This window comes from Cynocephalus volans, chromosome 13 (genome assembly GCF_027409185.1).
Source record: "Cynocephalus volans isolate mCynVol1 chromosome 13, mCynVol1.pri, whole genome shotgun sequence".
Classification (NCBI taxonomy): Eukaryota; Metazoa; Chordata; class Mammalia; order Dermoptera; family Cynocephalidae; genus Cynocephalus; species Cynocephalus volans.
In genome coordinates, this window is record NC_084472.1 from 97,355,873 (window position 1) to 97,383,084 (window position 27,212).

Below are 27,212 nucleotides of genomic sequence, written 5' to 3' on the forward strand. Positions count from 1 at the left end.
AAATGTATATTTAGGAGAACAATAACTCTAACAGCAATGTAGAGGATGGATTGGAAGAGGCTGGAAGTGAGGCAAAAGTTGGGGGAGAAGACTGAAGTCTACAGCAGTTGTTCAAAAAGAAAGGAGGAAAGTTTGATCTACAGTAGTTGAGAGGATTTAGAAAGGATTGGTTAATTTGAGAGACATTTAGGGAAAGGGTTTGGCATCGATGGGGAGAGGAGTCGGAAGAAAGAGTTCAGGACTACTCCTAGATTTTTGACCTCGGTGATAAAGTTGTTCTGAAAGGGGAGAAAATCCCCCCACTTATACCTATTGCCTCAGAAGTACATGCTTGGAGAAAACAAATTTGTTGTTTAAGACTCAGCTAAACTCATGGTTTGTATGAAGCAGAATTAGTGGTTACAATGGGCTGTAATTCTACTGTTTGAACAATAGGAGATGAAAACATTTTACTGGTTGGATTGCAGAAGAGAGAAACCATAGTCAGGGAGCCCACTGGCTGTTAGGATTGTCAGTGAAGTAAAGACTGTAATCATTGTAATAAACAATGGAGAAAGAGTCAAATACTAGAAATATTTCCAAAGAAGAATTGACAGGATTTTGTGCCTAGTTAGAGAAGGATAGTAAGAGAGATGAAAGATAAAACTAATATTTCAAGCCAAATATTGGAAAAAAAAGGTGGAGTTGATTATGCACTAAAAGTAATTGATAAGGACAATGGATTAAGGGGTCAGGGAGCAGCTGGACTTTCTTTTGGAAATAAAGACATGGTGTTGATAGTAGGATATTCAAGGGAATGAAGAGTCAGTGGGCATTTGAAACTACTGAACCGGAACTCAGATGAGAGGTTTACACTTTGTTCTGGCCTCAGCCCTTCATCTTGACCCTGCTTCCAGGATGAGAAACTGAAATTACCATCAGTCACTGCACAGTGGCCACTCTGTGCGTTTATCGGAGGGCACTTTGATTTACGACACTGGAAAATTTGCCTCCAACTGCTAAATAAGAATAGTATAGAATGTTAATCAAGAATATACCGGTAATATTTTTGACAGTGAATTATTTCTTATTTTGATATAGAAAGCCTGGAACTCAAAGTTCTTATTTTTCTTTTGTATTCCATCAGCAGCAGTAACTGAATAACTGTCTTCAAAAAGATCTGAGTTAAGATGAGTTCTTCAAGGTAAAAGTTATCCTCAAACCTACAGGGATAAACCTCAAATGATTTCCTGTTTCAAATAAAAGAAAGGGTTGAGAGGCTTATCTAGGCACAAGTCTTTCAGAGTGTACTTACATAAGAATATAAATACAGATTTAACCACTTCTAATTTCCTTTTTAAAAACATATTCACCCTAATACCAAGTTAAAATGTCTATTCTATGTAGATTGAAAACAATAAAAGAATGCTGCCAGGCTCTCCTTGCAGATTATGAGATTTAGGACAGCAGTTATGGAAAAGGCGATTTCATCGTTACCTTGTGTTTTTTTCAGAGGGAAGCTCATTCCATTCTCAAGCCAGTGAAACATATAAAGTTCAAAGACACGTTTATACTTTGATCTGCTAGTGATAAAATCTTCTCTAGTGAATTTCAATTATTCTCTCCAAAGTATTTTGAGAGAAATGTAAATCTGTTTCCTGGTCTCCATGTTTCAATAATGGTTTCCATCAATTTATTTTAACCCAAATTATGGCTGTTTGACCTGGGTGGGCTGTGGTGCTATAATTAGCTATTTCAGATGACGAAGGGGCACGATTGCTAATACTTCGATTAGCTGATTAAAGCACATTACTGTGAATTAAAAACTTAGCCATTTTCTCTCTGAAGAGTTTCTATGAATCAGCCAATGAAAGGACTTTCTAAAAATGCTGAGCAACTGAACAAGTGCCACATGTTCATTCTGTGGTATATTAGTCCATTTATTTTGCTTATAAAAAAATGTTTGGAATGGGTGATTTATAAGAAAATAAAATTTATTGCTTACAGTTTCTGAGGAACACAGTACACAGTCCGGGGAACACAGCTGGTGAAGGTCTTGGTAGTGGGGACAGGGATGGCAGGTATCACCTTGTGCAAAATGGTGGAGCAGAGAGAGAGCAAGAGGCCAACTTCCTCATGCACTCTCCTTTTAAAGCCCTCCAAACCACACCCATGACCATTTTTAATCCATTCATTATAGCAGGGTCCTATAATCTAATCACCTCTTCAAGGCACCACCTTTCAATTACCATAATAGGACTTCCCACCCTCAACAGTTACAGAGGGGATTAAGCTTCTAATAAATGAAACTTGGGGATACAATTCAATTTTCAAAGAGTTTTCAGGGGACATAATTCAATCCACTGCATCTGGTGACATCTTTACCTGACAATTGCAATGGGAAAGCTATCTGTTGATCAGGACCTATAGCTTACTGTCTAAAATCATGGCTTGTAACCAGATCACATTTCCCTTTGTATATTAGAGTGGCATTGCTGAGGTTAGCCCCTAAATGAACCTGTTCCATTCCTATTTAAAGAATTTATTTTACCTTTTTTTTTGCATTTCATTTGTTACTTATGCAATTCAATACAATCTCCTAAATTGGTGAGAAAGCAATGCCAAGAATCCCTTATATAGCAAATTACAGTGTACACCACTTCCACAAACATGATCCCATTTGTATATTAACTTGGCATCTAGATATCCTTAATAGTATCAGTGCTACACTAGTGAATTTATGTTCAAGATATTCTTCCACATGCTTCGCTGCAATCTTCTTCATAGGTTGATTACAAATGTGCACTCTAGCATTAATCATTAGGCCATTAATCTTAATAATTTTGATGTGTTGTCACTGTATGTCAAATAGATAAAACAATGGTGAAGATCACTTAATATACAATAGCATGCTGCAAATCATGTCTTATAAGCTCTGTCTGACTTCATCTTATAGTTATGAATATTCTCATGCATTTGAAAGAGAAGGAAATAATGGGTTACCCAGTTGTAACTATGTAGGTAATGGTCAAATTTAATAGGATCATACTATGTATGTAAGCTAAATATAAAAAATAAAATATACTAAAAATTGCCTATAGCTCTCTGTTTTATATTAAATTATTTTTTCTCATTTGAGTACTCTTTCATCAATTCTCCAAAGTTTTCTTAACTCCAAAGGGGTTGAGAATAACTGAACTAGATATGCAACTTCCTTCATAAAATACAAGAAATGACTCCTTTCTGCCTTTAATGAATATGCAAATATGAATCTAAATTAATTTAGATAACTGATATTAGAATTTTCTGTTGAATAATACTCTGTTAAAGTAAGATGGCTCATGGTCTCAACTTTCAAGTTTTAGTTATCACATGCTGTGTCTTTGTCGTTCTGGCTGGAGCATTCACTGTAACGATTTCACAAATCTCTTTTGTTTCTATACAAAATACATAGTACAACTCATTCAGGTCATTGATTTGATTCACATTAATTTCAGGATTTCACTTTTAAAAAAAGTCCAAAGGCTTATTTTTTGGTTAAGTTATCACAAAGAATTGGCTTTATTTTCAGAATTCTATTAAAAAAATCACTTCATAGGAGTTTAGGTACATAGGGTGATCAGTAAAGAACAAAAAAGTCTGCACTGAGATATAGGTGCTGGATAATTAATATATTGAGATATAGATGCAGTTAGATAAGTTTACTCATTAGCTAAGTAATCTGCTTCTACGCAGCAACCTTACGTCATATACTACTCAAATTTTTACCTTAGAAAAATTGCGTATCCTATAAGTCACAGATTCTCTGTCACACTTAATAGTTGAAATTATAAAGTTGAATCCAGGAAGACTATATTCAACAGTAGTCCTAAAGCAATGATAAGACTATAAATAATAACTGATTAAGAAACAAACAACAGTCAAGTGACAATTGACAGTAAGGTAATAAGATAATTTTTAAAAATTTTAAAACTTGCTCTGAGGGCAATTCCAAAGTAGAATTAAAAAAAAAAAAGTTTTAAGCAAAGGTAACCTCATTGCAACAAATATGTAGACACTCCTTAAGTTTTACTTTGAAGAAAAGTACACATTTGCATATGCAAATTCTGATGTTTTATTTAAAAGAAAATTATCTAAAAAGGTTATGAAGGAATGCCACAGCATTTCAGAGGTTTGGAGGTGACTTCCCCTGGTATGGCTAAATAAGGTCAGTAAACATAAGGAGATACAATTAAACTCGAGCTTTGAAAATTGCTAGAATAGTTACAGTGGAGAGGAGTCTGGAATGTATTTCTAGATTTAGAAACAGAATAAGTACACCCAGAGAAAGGCAAATGCCAGGTACTTCAATGTGATAATAACTTTATTTTAAGCTATTTACGTAAAGGAAAGTAGAAAATCATTCTGGAAAATTAGGTCAAGGTCAGGTTGTAAAGGTTCTAATTCCAAATCTTCTGGGATCTTTTGTTATCCACCAAACTCAAGATCATTTTTTTCCTTTGACTTCTAGTAACATTTGTATCTGAATTATTCATAGGCATTTATTATTTATAGTCTTTTGTCACCAGTTATCTTTTCATATATATTTGTCATTTTTCCAGTTAGATAGCAGATTCTTTAAAGGAAGAGCCTTTTATCTTTCTTTGCAAACTGCGTGGCACCTAGTTACGTTTTTGGCATATTATAGTTAACCAAAAAAAAAAAAAATATATATGTGTGGATGTAAAGCTGGCTTGTACTTGCAAAAAGTTATCAATTTTGTAGACTCAATCCACATAGCACAATCCCTGCCTTACCCCCTCCAAATCATACGCTGGAACAAGTTAGGAATTACATGGTATAGAAAAAAGATTATTGGCTTAGATTTATATTCGGGGTTCTAATTCCAGTTATATTACTAGCTTTCTTTTGGACCTAGGCTTATTGAATTCTCCTCTGCTATCTCATTTGTAAAGTTGGGTTATTACTACCTGTCTTGTATTTCAAAAGAACTTTTTCATAGCTAGAGCTGACCAGTGACAAAGAAGTACAGTACTTTAAATAAGAGATGGATGACCATATGCCTGAGAGAGTATAGAAAAGATTCCATCGTACAAAGATAACCTCTGCAGTTGCAGCAAACCTAAAGATTTTATAATTTTGTTATTTTAAGTGATAAACAGCAAAAGCTCAGCAAATAGTGACAGGAGCTGCAAATCAAAGGCTGATCTTTAATCCAGGGCTGTGAAGAAAGAACGTTTGTGCACACTCTGGTCTGATAAGCCACACTGACACAAAGACAGCAGTCGTAAAAATACAGCATAAGGAATAGTAACCTCTGGATAGCAGTTTCCTCACCTTTGATATAAGAGAGGTGGAAAGGTGACCTTCAAAGACCTTCCAGTTCTAAGTTTCTGGAGTTCTTCAGTTCCTTAATCATTTCTGCTGGGGAAATGGGGGAATGTCTAATTTTGCCCTTTATGGGTGGAATGGCTGATCCAGTTCACATGGGCTGGTAAGCGAAGATCGCTAAACTTCCAGCAGTTTAGTGAGCCAGTTGACATCATGTTGGTAGCTGGAAATCCGCCAGATGACATCATAGAGATCAGCAACTTCATAAACCCTCCCCGAGAGTGAGTTGTTAAACTTTAGGCAGCCCATCACTGGTCTTAGTGATCATGCCATCACTAATTAGGGGAATTACACAGCTGTAGACAGCGAAAAGAATAGAAAAGACTGAGATGGCTGCTTGGAAATGCTTAGGACTGGATGATATCCTAGAGGACCTAGGCATTATGGTCAGAAAACATCAGGCAGTCAAGTAGTAGGAGGATGAACTTCTGGCTTAAATGACTAGAAAGTACAGACTTGAGTTAGAGCCCTTGACTCGTCTAATGATTAGTCTAATGTAAATTGGGCAGTGAATGCTGGCTGTACCTTACAAGTTTAATTAATAATAATATGTAATTGTTTGTATTCAAATAAAAAGTATGGATTCTGTTGTTATTCATTTGAATATAGGTATGATAATTCTTTACATATATTTTAAACATTAATTAGTCTGGTTAGCACGTATTGTGGGTGTTAACAAAACCTGTTTGTGATGACAGCCCTGCTCCTTTGCTCTTGGTCAACTTGCTGTTGGCTTGTTAACAAATACTTCTTTCTCTACGGCTAAGTATCCAACTTAATTGGTCACCAGTTGTTATGAGATTGGAAGCCATGAAAACATAAAAGCGTTGAGGTTTGTGAAACTTTCAATGTGATGTAGCCCACCCATAAGTAGAAAGACAAATTATATATGTTTTTAGTCTAAAAGTCTGACATTTTCTATTCATGCTCATCCACTATTCATCTCTTGGTTCTGGATTCACTTTAACTTTCTTCTCATATTTTAAAACATTCCCCTTCATTAGTTGGTATTTACACTTTACCACTTAAAGTCACATTTAAGCTGTGTTTACCATTCAGAGAAGAAATCCATTAGCTGCTTTTCAAAGATTCTGATTTCCAGTTAATTGAACCTATTTTCTTCTTTGATGCTTCCATTGATTATAATAGGAGATTGAGAGCTAGAAGAATCGGGTCCAATGTGAGCAAGTAACTCTAATGATTATCCCCCCAAAATGACTTGTGTGTATAGCTTATACTTTCAATTCTGTTTAGAAACTGTACCTTCTACAAATTGCTTTTAAGACTATGCTGTAGTTGAAATATAGATGTGATTTTCAGCATGAGTTCAGGACTGCCACATTTGGTAAGATTATGACTATTTTTTCAGTATCCATCTCTTTATGGTCAAAATGATATCATTTCTCATATTTTCCCTACATCTATCTTATTTTATTTTCATAAATACTTGAGTTTCATTTGAATATCTTGGAAAATTATATTTTCAAATGGAGAGAGTGCAGGTCAGTTGAAATAAAAAATAATTAACTTTTAAATATGTTCTTGCTATATGCCAGAGACCTTGTGCTAAATCTTGTACAAACATTATTTTATTTAATCTACGTGGCAATCCAATGAAGTAGATACTTGCTATGAGTTGAATTGTGCGCCCTACCAAATCATATTTTGAAGTCCTGACTTTCAGTACCTCAGAATATGACCGTATTTAGAGATAGGGCTTTTAAGAGGTAATTAAGGTAAAATGAGGTCATATAGGTGTGTCTTATCCCAATATGACTGGTGTTCTCATAAGAAAACATTCAGACACAAACACAGACAGGTGATATGTGAAGTGGCCTTCCATAACCCAACGAGAGAGTCCTCAGAATGAAACCCATCTGTGGACACTTTGTTCTTTGATCCTGGACAGGTCTGAAGGCCTGTGAGAAAATAAATTTCTGTTGTTTAAGCCACCAAGTCTGTGGTGTTTTATGGTAACTCTAGCAGACCTGTTTTGTTATGGCAACTGCTAGCAGACCTAGCAGTACTATTACTCTTTCCATTTTGTGTGTGAATAATCTGAGGTTTAAAGAGATGAGACAGTGTCCAAGACCACATGATACTAAGCGGTTGAACTGGGACTCAAACTTGGGTTATTAAGCAAGTATCTCCTTACCACATACCATATAGCAGGCACTATTATATCCAAAGGCACAAAAGTGAAGAAAAAAATTCGTAAAGTGGAACAGGATCAAGGGTCCCAAATTATAAGAATAGTTACGTAGTTCCTGCATCCAAATCAAGCATGCTCTGAAAACATTCTACCTGTGGCTAGTGGCAGCAATGCTGTTCTCAGGCTTCCTGCAGTGTCCTTCCTCGTGTTACAGTGTATTTTCACTGAGCAGACTGAATCAGGATGTTGATATTGTAGACCATAGTTTCTTACCCTAAGTTTGTTCTGAGAAACTCAGGTCTGCAAATGTTTCTCAAATGAAAACAAAAATAAAAAATAAAAAAGAAGAAATTCTTAGCAAATAAAGTTAGGAAATTTTCTTTTCTCCTCTTTTGGACCTATTGTGTATTTGCATATTAAAGTTTCTAGAGTAATGAAATGTCTTTACCTTTATCTAATCCTATGTTTTCTAACTTAATTGATCGCAATACCCTTATTTTCAGCACACATTTTAAAAAATGCTCACATAAGTAAAAGGCTCCTTAAAGAAAAAGGCTATTAATGGTAAATCTTATATTTCACAATGAATTGTTTGAATTGAATTTTAAATATTGGAAACTGTTACCATTTACATCAGTATTTTAAAATCTCACAGATATCAAGGATACATGTTCAATACAAATTAAGAATTTCTAATGAACTGTTTAAGTTTAAATGGGAGAAATATTAAGAAAGGTTACATACAGTGTAAATGAGTTTTAACAAAACAAACTTACATCTATATTTTAAGAATTAGCTGTATCAAACTTGTTAATTTGAATGAAAATTTTTAGAATTTGGAACATTATAATTTTCATGTTTTCCATTGCACTTGAGATAATGTCATCTCCATGTCAGAAGAGGATAGTATATATTTTGTGTCGGACCTTAAAAACTAACGCCACCTTAAGTGACATTACAAGCGGTGCCATTATGGGCCCACAAGGATGTATTAATGTGGCAGCCTAAGATGGCACCGGGAGGAAGTAGGGTGGGGGTGTCTGTGGGAACCTTGCCTTAGCCCTTATTGGCCAAATACGTGCTTCCGCGCTCGTGAGCACTGCGTGATTGCAATAGCTAGGCATTGAGACAGGATGCATGCTCTCGTAACCTTTAAGCTGATAGGATTAAGTAAAAAACCTCCCTTCCCCATTTGCCTTTAAAAGCAAGTGCTTGTGTGATAATAAACGGAACTGCCCGACAGAACCCCCGCTGCATCTGAGTGTCCTTTAACCAGGCTGGTTGGGGCCAGCGGCTGTGCTCACCTCTCTTCACGGCTCTCTTCCCCGTCTCCTTCCAAAGGGGACTGAAGGGAAAGAGGAATTCGGGCCATTCACTTGCCCACCAAAAGGAACGAGGCTAGGGCTGTTCGGGTCGGCTGGCGGCGGACCCGACAGAGTGGTGCCCCGTGTGAGGCATTTTTTAAAACTCGTGGGTGAAAGGCGAGCGAGTGAAGCCCCTGGCTGTTCAGTCCTGAAAGAAGGTCGACGAAGGGTGATCAACCAGCGGAGTGGCCCCTGCAACCGCGGTAGTCGCCGTGAAGTAATCCGCCTGCGTGTCAGGGTGAGTACCATAACAGGGGGAAGTCCCTGCACTTCTCTGCCCTGTTGCTCCCTTTGTCCCTTCCTCACAGGGCAGCATGGGAGGTGTGTGTGGAAAGAGTGATGAGACAGCCTGCAAAGCTCTAAAGTACATGTTAAAAAGCAGAGGCCTAGAAATATCTGACTCCATGGCCACCAATGCCTGGTGTCATGTGGTGAAGGTGGCCCCTTGGGCACCTTCGTCCAACTTGTTCTCGTATGAGAATTGGGACCGGGTTCAGACCCTGGCCAGAAAGAACGAGATTAGTCACGGGCTAGACCCCCGCCCCCTTAGGGTTCTACCTAACCATCTCTGCCCTAAAGCTTTGCTTCCGTCCGAGCATCAGGAAGTGGCAGAAGGGGATTGGGCGCAGTTCGATGAGGAGAGAAAAAAGGAAACAAAGCTGCCAATGCAAAGCCCTGAGCCACTGAGTGATACCTATGCCCCTACCCTGTCACCCCGCCAAAGTTTAGCCGAAGGAGAGAAAGCGGCACCTGAAGAAGTGGAGGAGGCTAGCCCACCTTTAGAAACATCCCCGGCAGAGCTGCAGGCTTTTCCTGTTATGGCTCGCTCGGAACCCCCAGCCGTCTGCAGCCCGTGGGAGGAAGCGGCCCCTCAGGCCTATCCGGTCAACGTTGCCCCCGATGGAAATAGGCCGGCCGCTTGGTACCCTTGGGAGGCTCATGACCTTAAAGAGCTGAAAAAGGCTGTTGCAGAGGATGGGCCCAATTCCCCATGGGCAGAAACCATCCTCCAGGGCTTAGCGCACCAACCCTGCACGACCCAAGATTGGAAAATGCTCTGTAAGGCTGTCCTACCTCCAAATTTGTTTGTCAATTTCTGCGCCTTCTTTAAGGAAGAGTGCCATGTGCAGGCAGAGATAAATCAAGCAGCCAACCCACCCATCCCCATCAGCTTCAGCATGCTGTCTGGAACAGCAGATCAATTTAGTACTGGAATCCAACAGGCTGCTATCCCAGTCCCCTACCAGGACCAGGTTAGAGCAACAGCGTTAGCCGCATGGAAAAAGTTGGCTGAAGGGCCCAGTGAGCCTGCCATGGCCGGGGTCACCCAGTGACCCTCTTTCATAGAGGACCTGCCCTCTTTCATAGTTTGGGTGGAACAGAGCATACAGAGAAAGTTTCCCCCAGGTCCTCTGCGGGACAAGTTTGTAAAAATGCCAAAAATCTTAAGTTCTTGCCAGACACCCAGGGTACTGAGGACCCTGAGGAGTTTATTGTTTGTTTCAGACTGCATTATGAACCCTTTGTGGATGCTCCTAGTGGCCTCCCTCCTCAGGTCGACAAGGACAAGGGCCTCTGCCGCTGGGGGAGGTCCCCATGAGCCAGCCAACCAACACTGAGAGGTCATACAAGCCGCTACAGAACCGATGTGGATTGGATCTGCTGTTTCTACAACAAGGAGGGCTATGTGCCGCCCTCAAAGAAGAGTGTTGCTTCTATGCCGACCACTCTGGAGTGGTCAAAGATTCCCTAGCTAAGCTTAGAGAAGGGCTAGTAAAGAGCAAAAAAAGAGCAAGAAGCCAATAGTAATTGGTTCCAAAGCTGGCTTTCAGGTTCCCCGTGGCTCACCACCCTGCTGTCCTCTCTGGCGGGCCCCCTAGCCATTTTCCTTTTCTTAATCATCTTGGGGCCTTACACCATTTGCCAGGTTGTGTCCCTTATGAGGCGCAACACCACTTCTCTCGTAATGCTCACCCAGGTGGTAGAGGAGATGGCCCATAATGAAAGCCCTGACAGCCCTTGGGTCAATATGGCCCTTCAAGAAATCAACACCAATCTGTAAGGCTCCACCCCGCCCCCACTTGGCTGGATAGTCAATGATGGGTAATATTTCCAGAGGGAAACAACCTAAGACAGGCACAACCACCAGAAGGAATGGAGGCGAGGCTGGGAAGGTTAGCCGCCTCCAGCTGCCTTATTAAAACAGAAAGGGGGAGATGTCGGGCCTTAAAAACTAACACTACCTTAAGTGACATTACAAGCAGCACCATTATGGGCCCATAAGGACGTATTAATGTGGCAGGCTAAGACGGCGCCGGGAGGAAGTAGGGTGGGAGTGTCTGCCGGAACCTTGCCTTAGCCCTTATTGGCCAAATACGCGCTTCCACACTCATGGTTTCATTAGCTAGGCATTGAGACAGGATGCATGCCCTTGACCTTTAAGCTGATAGGATTATGTAAAAAACCTCCCTTCCCCATTTGCCTTTAAAAGCAAGTGCTTGTGTGATAATAAACGGAACTGCTCGACAGAACCCCCGCCGCATCTGAGTGTCCTTTAACTGGGCTGGTTGGGGCCGGCGGCTGTGCTCACGTCTCTTCATGGCTCTCTTCCCCTGTCTCCTTCCAAAGGAGACCAGAGGGAAAGAGGAATCCCGGGCCATTTGCTCGCCCACCAAAATGAATGAGGCTAGGGCTGTTTGGGTCGGCCGGCAGCGGACCTGACAATTTTGTTGTAGAGAGATAATGATTATAGTATACCTGGCATCTTATGCCTTATCTTTAGAGTTAATTTTACAGATAATCTACGTGTTAAGGGTAGTTTTTCAAGCCATTGCAAATTAGGGGCAGCTAGAGAAGTGATCTGAAAAACCCAGGAATACTGTGGATTGGTGATTTTTTTAGCATTTGGAAATATCACGTGTACTGGACTGAACTATGTCCCCCCAAAACTCACTGGAGCTTGAATTGTGTCTCCCAAGTTTTATATTAGAAACTTAGTCCCCACTGTGACTGTTAAGAGGGTGGGAAATCCTATTGTGGTAATTGAAAGGTGGAGCCTTGAAGAGGTGATTGGATTGTAGGACCGTGCTGTAGTGAATGGATTAAACATGGTGGTCAGGGGCGTGGTTCTGAGGGCTTTAAAAGAAGAGAATCTGTGTCTTGCTCTCTCTCTGCTCTCTTTGCTTCCACTATCTTACAATGTGAGGCCCCTGGGGTCACCGTCACCACCACCAGATGGACTTTGGACTCCCCAGCCTCAGAAAATGTAAGTGATAAATTTTTTCTTTATAAAATGCCCAGTTCTATGTATTTTGTTATAAGCAACAGAAATGGACTAATACAACATGCTACTTGTTTGTATGCCTGCACTTACAAATGCCAACTCATTTCCCAGGAAGGCTTTATCCTGTTCTGTCTTCTTTGAGCTTGGCATAACCAGTATCAGTGTGCTCAATGACTGAGAGAGAAGACTATTTCACACATGTCTTAATTAAGAAAACTGAGACATTTAAATGAGGGAATTAAGACTCTTTCATTAGCTTTCTTTTTTAAAAAAAATTTAATTGAAATTTATTGATTGTACATATGGGGTAGAGTAATACTTCAATATGTGTGGCCAACGTGTAGTGATTAAATTGGAGTAGTTAGCAAATTCATCATCACGAAACTTTATCATTTCTTTATGATGAGAACATTTAAGCTCCTCTCTTCTAGCCATTTGAGAAAATACAATAAATTATTGTTAATTACAGATGACTAGCACTACTGTACACCAATAGAACTTATTTTTCCTATCTAGCTGTAGGGTTTTTTTTAAATGTAATTTTATTAATATTATTTTTTACATTCTAGGATGTTGTTGTAGAGCAGCTGGGAGGGAGGGGGAGAGGGGAAAGGGGAAGGAAATGGGAAGGAGGAAGGAGGAAGGAGGAGGGGTGGGATCGATATCCCGCTCATTACCTCAGGGGAGACCAGGGGGCTTCCAACGGTGGCTTGGTCATTGCCAGGCTGGGTGCAGATGTCAGGGGTGCATAGCAAAAGCCCTCATACCCCACCATCCCACCATCCCAGCTCAGTAACCCAGGGCCCTTCTTGCTGCAACTTGGTGGTCGTTGCTGGGCTGTATTTGTTGGGGGCGCGTGGCTGAGGCTCTTATCCCCCACCCTTGGGATTGGTTGGGGGTATGGGGGGGGTATGGCTGAGGCCCCTGGCCCTCCCCCCTTTCTGGGTTGGTAGCCCAGGGGACTTCTGGTCCTTCTAGGTATTATGTGTTCTTTGGTGAAATGAGAACTTTACTAGTTAATATGAAACTTTGTCTCTGGTTGCAGGTACTTTGTTTTTTTCTTTCAGTTCTGTGTTGGATTATTTGCTGTTCCCACCACTTGAACTCTGCACTGGAACTAATTTGTCGTCCTTTGCTTACTTCTAAACTGGGGGAATTTCCTGTGGGGACCAGCACTTGAGCTCTGTGGTTGAGCTAAATTGCTGCTTTGCTGCTGTTTCCCTAGGGAAAGCTTTTTGTGCAGCTCAGGGTTTAATGGTTGACTTTATAGGTACTTCTGGCTCTTGAGAGCTCCAGTGCACCTGGGTTGTGTAGAAACTCTGGTCTAGGCCCGAGAGTTCTCATCAAACTGTGCCCCATGCAATTCTATATTCCTGACTAGTCTCCTCTGAGTGGTCCTATGATGATTGGGGTGCACATCTGTTGTCTTTGCTGTGTCCCAGTGTTTTCCCAGTCAGCCTGTCTCCATGGGCCAGCCATGCATGAGTCCCTCTCAATGACTCACTGGCTTCTGAGTGGCTCCTCTTTTTCAGTTGATTTGGCTCCTCGCTCCTATGTGAGTCCATGGGAACTGTATTATGGTCTTACTGGCCTGGGGCCACCAAGGCCCTCTTCTCCCCTGCCACCTCCAAGCAACTTCATCCAAAGGGCACAGCTGTGGCTTTTGCTGTCTCCTGTCCTGCTCCTAGCACTCAGCATCTCCAGCCTGGACATGGCCAGGGCTTGAAATGGTCAGAGCAGTTTTTTCTTTCTCTCGTCGTGGATTCTCCCACCTTCATGCACTCTGTAGGTTTCTCTCCCTTTTCCCCTGAGCTCTAGCATCCCCAGCTTGGCTGTCGTTGCTTTTTTATAGTTGTAAATTGGTTGATTTGTGGGAGAGAGTGATGCTGGGGACTTTCTATTCTGCCATCTTGACCATTCTCTAGCTGTAGTTTTGTGCCCATTAACCAACCTCTCACTATCCACCTGCCCCTTTCCCACCTCTAGTAACCACAGTTCTACTTTTTACTTCTAAAAGTTCAACATTATTATTATTATTATTAGCTCCCACATGTAATGGAGAACATGTGGTATTTTTCTTTCTGTGTTTGGCTTATTTCACTTAAAATAATTTTCTTCCAGCTCATTTATGCTGCTGCAAATGGCAGAACATCATTCTTTTTTATGGCTGAGTAGTATTCCATTGTGTGTATATACTGAATTTTCTTTATCCAGTCAGCTGTGGAAGGACATTTAGGCTGGTTCCAAATCTTGGAGATTAATATGGGAGTGTAGGTATCCATTTGACAAGCTGCTGCAAATGATAGGATTTCATTCTTTTTTTTTATGGCTAAATAATATTCCATTGTATGTGTTCCACATTTTTTTTAATGCATTCGTCCATTGTTGGACACTTAGGCTGATACCATATCTTGGCTAGTATGAATTGTGCTGCAATGATCATGGGAGTGCAGATATCTCTTTGACATATTGACTTCATTTCCTTTGGGTATATACCCTGTAGTGGGAGTGCTGGATCAATTGGTAGTTCTATTTATAATTTTTTGAGGAACCTCCATACAGCTTTTTCATAATGGTTGTACTAGTTTACACTCCCATCAACAGTGTGCAAGTGTTCCCTTTTCTCCACACTCTCATTTTTTTGCCTTTTGATAATGGCCAGTCTAACCAGAGTGAGGTGGTATCTCATTATTGTTTTGATTTGTGTTTCCGTGATTAGTGATGCTGAGCATTTAAAAATATGCCTGTTGGCTGCTTCTATGTCTTCTTTTGAGAAATGTCTGTGCAGTTCTTTTGCCCATTTTTTAATCAGATGCTTTTTTCCGCCTATTTAGTTGTTTGAGTTCCTTGCATATTCTGGATATTAGCCCCTTGTTGGATGCATCGTTTACAAATATTTTCTCCATTCCTACAGTTTGTCTTTTCATTCTGTTGATTATTTCCTTTGCTGGGCAGAAGATTTTAAGTTTGATATAATCCCATTTGTTAATTTTTGCTTTTGTTCCCTTTGCTTTTGAAGTATTATTCAAAGTCTTTTTCCAGATCTTTAATCTATTTTGAGTTGATTTTTGTATATGATGAAAGATAGGGGTCTAGTTTCATTCTTCTGCATGTAGATCTCCAATTTTCCCAGCACCATTTATTGAAGAGATTTTCCTTTCCCCAATGTATGTTCCTGGTGCTTGTCAAAAATCAGTTGGCTACAGGTTTGTGGATTTATTTCTGAATTCTATGTTCTGTTCCCCTCATCTATGTGTCTGTTTTTATGCCAGCACCATGCTGTTTTTGTTACTATAGCTTGGTAGTATATTTTGAAGTCAGAGTGTGTAATACCTCCAGCTTTATTCTTTTTGCGCAGGATTGCTGTAGCTATTGGGGATCTTTTGTGGTTCACTATGAATGTTAAGACTGTTTTTTCTATTTCTGTGAAGAATGTCATTGATATTTTGATAGAGACTACATTTAATCTGTATATTGTTTTGGTAGCATGGGCATTTTGACAACATTAATTCTTCCAATCCATGAACATGAAATGTTTTTCTATTTTTTCATGTCCTGTTTAATTTCTTTTATTAGTATTTTGTAGTTTTCATTGTAGAGATTTTCACCTTCTTAGTTAAATTTATTCCTGGCATTTTATTTTTTGGTAGCTATTGTAAATGGAATTGCTTTCTTGATTTCTTTTTCTGCTTGTTCATTGTTGGTGTATAGAAACACTACTGATTTTTGTATATTGATTTTGTGATCCTGCAACTTTATTGAATTCATTTATCAGTTATAATACTTTTTTGGTGGAGTCTTCAGATTTTTCTATGTATAAGATCATGTAGTTTGCAAACAGGGACAATTTGACTTTATCTTTTCCAATTTAGATTTTTATTTATTTATTTCTCATGCCTAATTGCTCTGACTAGAATTTCCAGTACTATGTTAAATAGGAGTGTTAGGAATGGGCATTCTTGTCTTGTTCCTATTCTTAGAGGAAAAATTTTTAACTTTTTCCCATTCACAGTGGTTTTTAATCTTGGAGGGATGTTGAATTTTATCAAATGCTATTTCTGCATCTACTGAGACAATCATATGGTTCTTCACCTTCATTTTGCTAAGGTGGTGCATCACATTTATTGATTTGCATATGTTGTACCAACCTTGCATCCCTGGGATCAATCTGACTTGATTATGATGAATAATCTTTTTGATGTGCTGCTGAATTCTGTTTGCTGTATTTTTTGAGAAGTTTTGCATCTGTGTTCATGAAGGAAATTGTCCTGTAGTATTTTAGTCTGAAAAGATACTTGATATGATTTCAATTTTTAAAAATTTGTTTAGATTTGATTTGTGGCCTAACATGTGGTCTATCCCAGAGAACAATTCATGCAGTGATGAGAAGAATGTATATTCTGAAGTTATTGGATGAGATATTCTGTGTCTGTTAAGTCCATTTGGTCTATAGTGCAGTTTAAATACAACTTTTTTTTGCTGATTTTTTGTCTAGATGATCTGTCCAATGTTGAGAGGTGTATTGAATCCCCCCAATTATTGTTGTATTGGTGTCTATCTCTCCCTTTAGTTCTAATAATATTTGCTTTATATATCCAGGTGCACCAATGTTGGGCACATATATATTTACAATTGTTATGTCTTCTTGTTGAATTGATTCCTTTATCATTACATAATATCCTTCTTTGTCTCTTTTCATAGTTTCTGGTTTAAAGTCTATTTTATATGATATAAATATAGCTATACCTGCTTGTTTTTGGTTTCCATTTGCATAAAATATTTTTTTTCCATCCTGTCTCTATCTATTTGGGTCTTTACAGGTGACATGAGTTTCTTGTAGGCAGCATATAGTTGGGTCTAGTTTTTAAAATTCATTCAGCCAATTTATATCTTTTAAGTGGGTAAATTAATCCATTTACATTCAAGGTTGTTACTGAAAGGTATTGCCTTACTCCCAACATTTTATTAAGTTTTTATTGTTGTTTTATTTGTTCCTTTCTTTCCTTTTTATTGTTTGTCTTTGCTGTTTGGTGGTTTTTTTGGTAGTGACTAGATATAATTTCCTTTCTTTCTTATTTCTCACCAGGTCTACCAATAAGCTTTATTCTTTTGTGTTATCATGATGGTGGTTATCATTCTTTTGCTTCCAGATATGGGACTCCCTTAACGATTTTTTGTAGGGCTGGTCTTGTGATGGTGAATTATCACAGTTTTTGTCTTTCTGGGAAAGGAACTATTTCTCCTTCATTTCTGAATCATAGCTTTGGTGGGTTAAGTATTCTTGGTTGGCAGTTTTTATCTTTCAGCACTTTGAATATATCATCCCACTCTCTTCTGGCCTGTAAGGTTTCTGCTGAGAAAGGTGCTGTTGAACTGATGGGGATTTCCTTATGGGTGACTTGACACTTTTCTCTTGCTATTTTTAGAATTATCTCTTTGTCTTTGACTTTTGATAATTTGACTACAATGTGTCTCAGAGTGGTCCTTTTCAGGTTAAATCTGTTAGGGGACATTTGAACCTCTTGGATCAGGAAGTCCACATCTCTTCTAATACTTAGGAAGTGTTCAGCTATTATTTCATTAAAGAGGTTTTGATGGCTTTTTCTTTCTCTTCCCCTTCTGGAACACCCATAATACAGATGTTTGTAAGCTTGAGGTTGTCCCATGGATCTTGTAGCCTTTCTTCATCTTTTAGAAAAAAAATCTTTTTTTTCCCTGTGGTTTATTTCAAAAAGCTTATCTTCAGGTTCAGAAATTATTTCTTCATTTGACATAGCCTGTTGCTTAAGCTCTCAAGTTGTATTTTTTAAAAAATTTCATTTAATTAATTCTTGTTTCTGCTATTTAAAAAATATCTATCTCTTCGTTGAATTTCTCCTTCAGACCCTGAATTGTTTTTCTCATTTTGTTGTGTTGTCTATCTGTATTTTCTCGCATCTTGGTGAGATTCCTTAAGATTATTTGGAATTTATTTATAGGCATTGCATAAGTTTTCTTTTCTTTGGGGTCTGGTACTAGAGAACTATTTTATTCATTTGGGGTATCATGTTTCCTTTTTTTGTGCTTCTTGTATTCCTATGTTGATGTGTGGCATCTGGTGGAAGAGTTGCTTCTTCTAATACTCTGTAGAAGTTTTTGAAGGGAGAGACTCTTCTTACTAGTGATGGTTGGGTATTTTAGGTTTGGTTCTGGTTGATCACAGTAGTTTAGTCTCTGTGTGTTATGTTTGACTGTTTTCTGTGAGTGACTCCATGGCCTTAGGCACTGGGGTGCTCACAAGCTCTTTGCTGAAGTGGTAGACACTGGATTGGGTCACAGCGGTCATGAATGAGGTCCTGAATTCTTGGGAGAAGGATTGGGGGTGTTCTACTGCTCCTCAGCTGGAGTGGGTGCTGCTAGGTAGGTTCATTGGTGCCCTCGCCAGGATCCTGTGTCCTCTAATAGATGCACAGGGGTGCTCTGTAGCTTCTCAACTTAAATGGGTGGTCCTGGGCAGAATTACTGGGGTCAATATTAGAACCTGGGACTTTGAAGGAGACAAGGAGGTACTCAGCAGTTTTTCAGCTGATATGGGCAACTCTGCATGGGGTCACTCAGACTTTGGGCTGGATTCTGCACCCACAAAGGAGGCACTGGGCACTCTGCAGCTCCCCAGCTGAAGTGGACAGCAGTGGGTGAGGTTGCTGGGGCCATGGGTGGGACCCTGTGCCCCCAAGAGAGACACTGGGGTACTCTGCATCTGCTCACCCAGAGTGAGCCACTCTGGGCAAGACTGCTGCATTATAGGCAGTACTCTGTGCCCTATAAAAAGATGTTAGGGTGCTCTGCAGCTTCACCATTGGAATGAGTTTCTCTGGGTGAGATCAGTGTGGCGTGGGTGTATATTGCATCCTCAAGGAAGACATTGGATTGCTCTGCAATTGCAGCACTACTGTTGGAGTGGGCCACTCTAGGTAAGGTTGTTACAGTTTTGGGCAGGTGCCTGAGCCTCCAAGAGAGACATTGGGTCACTCTGAAGATCCTAAGGTGGGGTGGGTGGGCCCATGTGCCCCTAAGAGAGATGCTGGGTCACTTTGCAGTTTCTCAGCTGGGGTAGTCCACCTTGCACAAAGTCATTGGGGTTGTAGGCAGGCCCCTATGCCCCCAAGTAAGATGAAGGGTCCCTCTGCAGCTCCCCAGCTAAGGCAGATAGCCCGGAGTAGGCTCACTGGAGCTGCAGATGGGACTCTATAACCCTGAGAGAGACATGCAAGCACTCCATGGTTTTCTGGCTGGAGTGTGGGTTTGGGTGGGTTTGCTAGAGCCACAGCAGGACACAGTGCCCCTCTGAGAGGTACACAGGTGCTCCACTGAAGAGAGCAGAGCTTCTGACAGTAGTAGAAGGCTCTCTGGCTCTGGAAAGTGTACACACTGTCTCCCTCCATCTTGAGGGGGTCTCCACACTACACCAGACTGCCTGTTCCCAGGGAGCAGAGCATCATGTGACCTCAGGTGCTGGACACCTGGTGTGATGTGGGGGCCTCAGGGCTGTGGAGATGCCAAGGCTGTTGGGCCCTAGGTCAAAATGCACTTGGTTGTTGGCCGTGATCCCAAAATGGTGACTGCTGCAGCAGCCTGGGACTCAGGGGGTAGGAGGACTCAGCATAAAGTTTCTCCCTGTATTAATGCAGTTGTTTGGGCTCCCAGAAGATCCTTACATTGGGCTCATAGCCTGTAAGGGCTACGCAGCTCCCTTGTAGCTTGGATTGTAGGTGTCTGCAGCATGGCTCTTGCTTACTTTTTCTCTGCATGAAGAAATTCCTTCAAGACTTTTTCATTTAACTAAAACATTGCAGAGTTAAAAAAATATCAATTTAGACCTGGGCCATGGAGAAGGGGACTAGACCCCCCTCCCACAACTAGGCTCACCACACCAGTGCTTCAGGGCCTGCCCGGGGAACTGGGACACAGAGAAGGGGACTGGACCCCCTCCCACATCAGGCACACAGTGCCAGTGCTAGTATTTTCTTCAAGTAATTTTAAACCTAATTATTATTTTTTGAGCTTTCCAAAAACATTATCTTATTTATTAATGTGCTTACCTAAATGTTAGCTACAGTCATCCCTTTGTGTCTGGGGGATTGGTTCCAGCGCTCCCCTCCAATCAAAATCTGTGAATGCCCAAGTCTCTGATATAAAATAGTGTAGTACTGCGTAACTTATACACATCCTCCCATATACTTTAAATAATCTATAAATTACTTTTTATATCTAATACAAAGTAAATTCTATGTAAATAGTTTTATACTGTATTATTTAGGGAATAGTAACAAAAAAATAGCTTCAGAACAGATGCAATTTTTTTTCCCAAAGTATTTTTGATCTGTGGTCAGTTGAATCCACAGATGCAGAACCCACAGATAAGGAGGGCGACTGTATTTACATGTGGGCAAAGAGATATATGTTAGTAAAAAATACCTCCAATATATATAGGACTTGGTATAAAACTAAGTCCTGTGAAAACCTAATTATATTTTATATTGATAGAATGTTACTACAAATTTGAAAGAGATTTTGTTAAATTTGCTTTGCTAATAAAAAAAAATTACATCTTTTGCTTAATATGTCTATACTTAGCTTTTTTTCCCCCTGAAACTATAAGAAGCTGTAGTTTAAAATATTGTTTACTTTTTGATTTAAAAACTCTCAGAAACATTTCTGATAAGACATGGTGTCAATCTGAAAATGGTATTACTCAAGTAAGGATAGCTTTTGAAAAAAATGTTAGATTTTCCAGGAGTTGAATTTCATGTCAAAACTAAACTAAACTAAACAAAGAAATAAACATTAAATGTACTTAAGGTCTTCTTCTTCTTTTTTTTTTGTTAATTTTATTTTATTTTGTCAATATACAATGTGGTGATTATTGTGGCCCATTACTGAAACCTCCCTCCCACCTCCCTCTGCCCCCTCCCTCCCAACAATGTCCTTCCTGTTTGCTTGTCGTATCAACTTCAAGGAACTGTGATCGTTGTGTCTTCTTCCCTCCCTCCCCCCTAGGTTGTTTGTGCATTTATTTATCTATTTTTAGCTCCCACAAATAAGTGAGAACATGTGATATTTCTCTTTCTGTGCCTTACTTGTTTCACTTAATATAATTCTCTCTAGGTCCATCCATGTTGTTGCAAATGGCAGTATTTCATTCTTTTTTATAGTAGAGTAGTATTCCATTGTGTAGATATACCACATTTTCCGTATCCACTCATCTGATGATGGACATTTGGGCTGGTTCCAACTCTTGGCTATTGTAAAGAGTGCTGTGATGAACACTGGGGAACAGGTATACCTTCGACTTGATGATTTCCATTCCTCTGGGTATATTCCCAGCAGTGGGATAGCTGGGTCATATGGTAGATCTATCTGCAATTGTTCAAGGAACCTCCATACCATTTTCCATAGAGGCTGCACCATTTTGCAGTCCCACCAACAATGTATGAGGGTTCCTTTTCCTCTGCAACCTCGCCAGCATTTATCATTCACAGTCTTTTGGATATCAGCCATCCTAACTGGGGTTAGATGGTATCTCAGTGTGGTTTTGATTTGCATTTCCTGAATGCAGAGCATTGTTGAGCATTTTTTCATGTGTCTGTTGGCCATTCATATATCTTCCTTTGAGAAATGCCTATTTAGCTCTTTTGCCCATTTTTTAATCGGTTTACAGATAAATTAATATCTACTCAAAAAAAAGGTCTTCTTTTTTCTTGACTAGATATTAATTTGTCTGTTCGGTGTTCTATTTTAGGAAAATCCCCTTTTGCCTTTTCTAGAGATAAGCCCGTGCAGTCCAAGGACTTCAGTGTGGTTACTCTAATTCTGTCTCTCCCCTTACCCAGGCTCAGAGAGAGGTATCTGTGACCTAGGCCTGGCCCAAAGAGAGAAACAACCCCCACCCCCAGCTTATTCACTGAGCCAGACAGTTTCCCACGTGGGGCTTTCAAGATGCCATTGTGATCTCTGGGATCTAAAGATCATGTGAACTTAAAGTTGCTTGTGCTCATGTCTGCCTCAAGTGGAGAGATCTTCCTGGAGAATGAAGCTGAAAGGGTAGAGAGCAGAACCAAGTGGTAGGACCTTGATTCAACTGAGGCCAGAACCAATGCAAAACCTGGGCCATCTCCTAACATAAACCAAACCAAAGCAAACCAAAAGGAAACCACAATACAACAAGTAGACAATTCTTACTTGAGCTGGTTGGAGCTGGGCTTCTGCCACTCGGAATCAAGAGTCCTGCTTGATGTAAGCAAATTATTCTATCTGAATGCCAGGCCTTGGGAAATTTAAAGTAAATACAATGTGTTTAACAAACATTTATTGAGTTTCAAATATATTCTAGGCACTATTCCAAGAATGTGGGATTAAAAAAAGAAATGTCTGTCCTTTCGCAACCTTACGTTTTGGCTGGAACAGATAACCAATAAAACATAGTCACATTAAATGAGTAAATTCTAATAAATCATAGAAGATGATAAATGTTACAGAACATTTTTGAGCAGGGTAGGGAGACAAGGCGCCATGGGAGGCAGAAGTGGGAATGAGTTCTGACAGCAATTTGAAAGAGGGTGGATGAAGTGGGCTTCATTGAGAAGGTGATTAAACAAAGCCTTAAAGGAGGTAGGAGAGTTAAGTAGGAAGATACCTGGAAGCAAAGAAATCCAGACAGAGCCAAAAATCATTGTCAATACAGAATTGTGCCTTCTATATCCAAGGGGCTGTAAAAAGGCAAAGTTTTGATATAGAGTAGCAGAGAAACAGAGTCAGTATCTCATGGGGAAACTGAGATCAAGAAAATATGTTTGGGAAGGAATCAGGGTACATAGGAGATAGAAGGTAGAGTTGCTCAATGGGAAGAGAGAGATGGGGTCTAGTCAGTAAGAGGAAAGACCAGCCTTGGACAGGAAACGGAACAGTCAAAAGTGCAGAATGCATGGGTGCAGGTGCAGGTAGGTGGGAGTCGTAGGTCATCAGCTGAGAGAAAGGATGAAGGAGGATGGGCTGGAGGGTTGAGGACACAGGACAAGGTGTAAAATAGGCCTCTAGGATCTTGGGAAAATAAATGGGATAGGGAGCTACACCATAGATGCTGGGTTCTGCAAGGGCCTCTTTGTAGTTTATTATTTATTGAAAATGAGAACAGTTGATGTAGTTGTTTTTCTCCAACTATATTCAGCTTTACAGATGCAGGCATAGAGAAAGGAGCAAGTTGAATTTAACCAAGGTTGTGGTTTTGCTAAGGAGCTATGACAAATTGAGAAAGAGGTAAGCGTGTTGGGGTATATACAAGGGATGATTAAAATGTTTAATAGTGAATTTCAAGCTGAATTACTTGAGGGAATTACTGGGGACTTGAGGGAATTGAGGGTAAATGGTAAGTTCAGAGGACTGGAAGTACTGGTGATGCAGTAGAAGGAAAATATGGGAAAGTCAGGCGGTAGAGGCGGTGGGATGCAACTGAGATTATGGAGAGGTTGCAGTTATTTACAAAGACAAGGTCTTGACTATGACCGTCAGAGTGTCAGTGGCATTTGGGGAAGAATGAAAGATGTGATCACTGGAAGAGAAGAATTCAAGAAAGTTAGAGGCATGTATTGAAATTGCCCCTTTTTCTGGCTGGAATACAAATATATTCCTGGGTCTGAAAATCCATTTCGGTTGGACCTTGAGGAGACCTCGGTAATGGTTAAAGCAAAGCACCCAGACAGAAGGAGACTGAGTCCCTGAGGACTTTGAGGGGCAGAATCACTTTACCAGCCCCAGACTGTACACTGATGTCTGTTACGGCTGAGCCCAATTCGAACAGCTGCATACAAGCCAATGATACCAGCTTCTCCCTCACCTCTCTTCGTCCTCGTCATTAGCTTAAAAGCCAGAGTTAGCTTTTAAAAAAATCTCTTTTCATCCTTTAAGACCCAAAGTAAGAGTCAAGCACTCCTTAAACCATGACTTGGGTCATCCAGACAGAACAACACTTCCCCCTCCACTCGTTTATATGTCTCTAAATTCTGAATTTTAAATTTTAAATTCTGTGTTCATCATCTGTAATCTTTGCACGTGTCTCACTGTGGTGTTTAGCAGATAGTGAACTCTCAAATAGTGGTTGAACAAATGACTGATTTGACACCAGCCAAGCAGAATGAACTCCCCATACACTCCTGATACAACAAAGGGCGGCTTGGAGAAAGACTCGCTACAGCTCTCACCAGTGTTAGCAGATCAAACGGGGAAATGGAGTCTCACTTCAGAGACGTGTGTCAGAGAGACCTCAGGAAGAGGACTACTTCAAAAGAATGAAACGCATCATTGAGGTTTGCTTCTGAAGCGTGACAACTCCAGTCTGTCCCAGAAAAAAAAAAAAAAAAAAGCCTGGCTGTGATGCTGTGATGAAATGTCAATGTAGAACTGGACCAAGGGCATTTCTGAACTTGTAACTATTTCTTGGTAGGGTGGTTAGTATAAAAGCAACAGTAGCATAGAACTCTCAAAGGGGTATTATGAAAAGCCAGCTGTTAGCTGGACGTGGGAGAGAAACAGCGTTCTAAGACAAGTCAAAGAAGCTAGTGTTAGGCAGTCCATCATCTGAGAATACCCAATTTACAAAGATACAAAAACACACAGATAAAAATATGTCACAACAGAAGACATGCCTCAAGTTAGAGTTTGCATTACATTTTGCCAGAGCAACACCATATAAATGATATTTGGGCTTGTCATACTATTAGTAAGCCAGTCTAGCTAGTCTCTTGTGGTTTATTTTGAGAATATAACAAGCATGGGTGGATGCAATGTCAACGGGGTTCTGAGTTCTAATCAACTAGTTTCCTTCTAGTAACACTCTGCAAAGATGCTTGCTGGCTCCTCTGCTTGTTGCCCTTAAGGAGGGTTTGCTTTTGTTTGGCTTTGCAACCTTCTTTTAATGCTGCTCTACCCTTTGACAGCTACACTCTGCTAGTTTGCTGCTCATTCTAGCTTCTTCTTCTTCTTCTTTTTTTTTTTTTCTTCTAAAAGAAGAGATTTTATTTGGCTCCATTTGAACAAAAAGACCAGTTTTTACTCGGGATTCAAACTAAAAACAATCTCCCCTAACTGGTGAATGCTATGACACTGCTTGTGAATCATAATAATCATATTCTTCTCCCATCCAGTGACAGTAGTTACAATGTATGCCCTTTATGTCCATTGTAATACAAGAGTGAACAAATTTGCATTGGAATACAAAAAGAAAACCATTTGTCTCATATAAATTTTTACTTTTTTAAGATTAGTATATGCATTGGAATTAAGGAGACAGTCCCTTTCTTTCATGAAGGTAATAAAAGATCCAAGACTCTACTCTCCCCAGAAAACTTAGTTCCTCCCCATCTGCTCCTCCTTGCCGCGCTTTCTTTATCACTTTATTTGAAAATTGCTTAATTTTCTCAGTCCACTTTGTCTACATTCAAAGGGATTGTCTAGGTAACTAAAGCTCAATTTCAAAACACTTTAATCATGACAGTTCCTCTAGTATTTACTGAGTGCCTTCAGGGTGCACAGAATTATATTATGCATACATTGGGAGTGGGAAGGTGACTTGAGTTGGGGGAAGACAGTATTACCTTTGCCTTGAGGCTTGGAGCTCACCACAAGCATATTGACCTAAAAGAAGGGTAGGGAAAATTACTAAAACATATAACTTAAATCTTAGCATTTCAAAAGCTATGCTGGAAAGGGAGAAGTTAATTTTGGTAGCGTGACCTAGCTTGGCAGAATTTGATCTGGATCTTCTGAATAATTAAGAAATTATAAATGCATATTTTCCATAATTCAGATTCAGCTTGCATTGCACTTTAACAAAGCCTTATTTTTCTTCTGCCTTATCATTTGACACTCTAGAAAGCCATTCAGTTGCCAAGAAACAGACCAACAAATCACTAGCAGGCACATTTTATGAGACCATCACAGTTGATGACAGTTTTGTATAGCAGTCCTTATTCTTCAAGGGTTTCATTTATAGCAAGCTGTAATAAAATTAATGTGAATTATTCTCAGATTTTTAATAAATAAAGGACATTGTAGACCATTGAAACGAATACTAATCATATCAGTATCTTTCTAGAGATTCAATAGAAATAAATCAACCAACTAACCAACCAGCCAATCAATGCCACCACACCCTTACACACACACACACACACACACACACTTTGCGGCACTAGTATAACAAAAACCACAGATTCTGCTGAAATTATAATCCCCCTGGTTGTATAAATTTGCTAGGGCTGCCATAACAAAATACACAGCCTGACAGGCTTAAACAAACTTATTTTCTCACAGTTCTGGAGTCTGGAAGTACAAAATGAAAGTGTCGGCAAATTTGATTTCTCTTAAGGCCTTGGCTTGCAGACAGCCACCTTGTGGCTATGTCCTCACATAGCCTTCCCCTTTGCGAAAGCATCCCTGTGTCGTCTCCTCTTTGTATCAACACCAGTCATATTGAATTAGGACATCACCCTTAAGACCTCAATTTAAAGGCCCTATTTCCAAATATACTTACATTCTGTGGTATTAGGGGTTAGGGCTTCAGCATATGAATTTTGGGGGATGCAATTCATTCCCTAACATTGACCAATAAATGATTTGGCTCTTCTAGGCACTTTTTAAACATTACATTGTAACATTACATTGCAGTGTGCTGCCAAAGCCATGCTGAAGCGCCAAGGTGAATGAATGACAGCTTTGAAACGCATGACATCTTTCTCTAGTCCACAGATGTTTTGGACTAAACATAAAAGGAGATGAAGTGCTTCATTTCAAAATAAAAGTTCTTTGTGACTTATTTCTGTAAAACTTGCCTATATAACGTCCGTCCTAAAGTTTACTAGTTATTTCTATACTTGCTTTCTAAGGGGAGGAGCTAGAAAGATAGAAACAGGTATTGGTCTAAGAAGTAGAACTTGTGGAATTTGTGCAGGTTACAAACATTGGATAGAGGTGTGACTGGGCACTGTGATGTGAGGGACACAGAGATGGG